The sequence below is a fragment of the Poecilia mexicana genome, unplaced genomic scaffold, assembly GCF_051168715.1.
Source record: "Poecilia mexicana isolate PSO_F unplaced genomic scaffold, ASM5116871v1 scaffold_5, whole genome shotgun sequence".
Classification (NCBI taxonomy): domain Eukaryota; kingdom Metazoa; phylum Chordata; class Actinopteri; order Cyprinodontiformes; family Poeciliidae; genus Poecilia; species Poecilia mexicana.
In genome coordinates this window covers 22802941-22805342 of record NW_028263374.1, presented here as the reverse complement: position 1 = coordinate 22805342, position 2402 = coordinate 22802941, and the positions used below count along the sequence as shown (strand labels likewise).

The 2402-nt window shown below is 37.8% G+C and overlaps 1 long non-coding RNA gene across 1 annotated transcript; it reads right to left on the bottom strand.

Moving 5' to 3' along the window:
• Positions 1–1174: 1174 nt before the first annotated feature.
• Positions 1175–1918, bottom strand: LOC148159709 (uncharacterized). Its single transcript, XR_015762960.1, has 2 exons — positions 1345–1918; positions 1175–1261 (listed from the first exon to the last, which is right to left on the bottom strand). It is a non-coding gene; the product is annotated as an uncharacterized LOC148159709 (long non-coding RNA).
• Between the last annotated feature and the right edge of the window lie 484 nt (positions 1919–2402).

Genomic DNA, 2402 nt, shown 5'->3' with positions numbered 1-2402 from the left:
TAAAATTCTGTGAAGAACGCTGTAGTCCATAGTCAGTGGCGTGCCTTTATACAGATACTTGTGCATGAGACAGAAAAAAAGAAAAAGTGAGTGAACACATGACAGAGGGGTGTTTGTATATACACATGCACCTGCCCATCTGGGATACAAAAAAAGAGGGGAAGCAAAAGCGGTTTGACTGCTGTGGACAACGGTTCTGCTGATGCAACCACTGCTGAAAAGAGAGATCCCAGATGTCAGATGTATGAGGGCGATAAAGCTCATATCTCAGCATGTTTATACTCAGAGAACTGCTGCTGTATACTATCTGATTGTTTGGTGAGAAACAGAGGTGTCTCTTTTAGAAAATCTTCCTGTTAATGGACACAGTGCTCTTTATTCGAAAATAACTGAAAGGCTTCATCTACTGTATCAAGGTCATAGTTGGTGAAATGCATGATATCACATTGAAATGATGGCCTTTTAGTTGTTTTACATGGACAGATAAGAAATGTAACCCTTGAAATCAAAGAAAGAAAAATAAGCAAGATATACGATCTGAGAAGAATCACAATCAAAGTGTTTACCAGAGCACTGACGTTCAGTTCAGTTTATCTTTTCTAAGCATCTGATACTGTGGCACATGCAATGTGATCTCAAGCCTCAACTTATTATGAACACATCTTTGGACACTGCGTGATATCAGTCGACATTGCTACTTGGAGAAACAGTCAAAGACAAATTTAGAATTAGGATTATTATACTAGTAATTGTTGTAATATTATTCATAATAATATGTGTTTAAAATAATAAAAATAATAATTATAATGTAGGTATGATTGTTTTATTAAGATATAGATTTTTCTTTCTTACATTAAATCAAAAATAATATTTTCCTATTTTAGATCAGTTAGAATTACCAAAATTGTTTACATTTATTAAATGGCAGATTACTAAGAGAAATCTTTTTTTTTTTTTTAGACTTTTTTTTTTTTACTTTCTCCATATTGAGAAGTTCACAGTCTGTTTTCTTAAACATTTGGACATCATTACCTGAGCTGAAGTTGGAAGCCCTCCTTGTCTCATCCCTAAGTTTTATCTCCCTCCACAGACACTCTGTCGGATTCAACTTGAGTTGTGTCATGTTCGGTTCTAGTCTTTGTACCCACATGCAAGAACACAATCAGGAGAAGGATTTGAACAATGATAAAGTTTAATGAAAACTCAAAGTAGAGAGGAGAAGGGGTGATCAGGATTCTGGGAAGGGAACCAGATCTTCAAACTGTCAACGAGAGGGAAAGTGGTTAGTGGTGGGTTCAAGGTTCGTGGGAATTTTCAATGCAGGCTGAAGGGGAGACGTCTTACGTTCTGGAGGGTGAAGCGGAGAGCCTAAACTTGTCGCGGAGGATGAGGGGGTCCTGATGCCGGAAGGCTGATGAGGCAGAGATCGTTGGAGGGCGGATCAGGTAAGTACTTGCTGCGGGGAGACGGAGGCACTGGTGGCCGACGGGGTCCAGGAGGAAAGTTTGAGCTTAACTTCTTAATATTTTGATCAAACACAAATATTTTGAATACTCCAACGTGAATACTGACATTAATAATAAATTTGAAACAGAATATTAAATTGGGTGGAAGGCAAACAAAAAATGGCAAAATGTATTTTAAAACTAAGTAAAAATATTAATCTAGTTTCTATACCAGTAGAGAATCCACACATGCACAGAGGAAGAACACACACTCTGTGCAGAACGACCCCAGACCAGGATTCAATTCAAGGGCTGTTTAACTGCAAGGCAACAGTGTTACAAACTGTGACAATATCCAGATTCTAAAAGAGAGAATACATGAGAACGTCTTAAAAGATTACTGCCTAAAGAAAAATCTATAGTTCAAACACAAATATATTTTAAAATTAAGACAACACATCTTTTCTGAACCGGACAAGGAGTAGAACTTGTCAAAGATCCTTAGCAGCAAATCCTTCTGCGTATGTGTTTTTCATCTTTACATGCACGAATGAGTGTGAATAGGACCATGAGTGTTTGATTACTAAATTTTGTGTTGGTGTGTAAGTTGCTATGTATGCATGCATGAGCTCATGTCGATGTGTTTGCTTGTGTGTGTGTGAGCTTAGTTCTCATTTAGGTCTTTGTCCAAACAGACAAACGTCGGTATCTAGCAGAAGGTGAAAAAAGTGCAGCTTGAGAGTATCAGTCTTGTTCTGACACGTCTCTTCATTTTTCTGCTGCACACAAACATGGCTGCACTCTCAGCCTGACAGAAGCAGCACTTATGCCACCAAATGATCAAATTCACGCTGTTGCTTTCTAAGCAAAAACATCTATGATCAGAAATCTTTAAACTTTGTGCAGTGCTAAAACAACCCACAAGAAATACCTACACCCTTAATCAGTTGGTAAAAA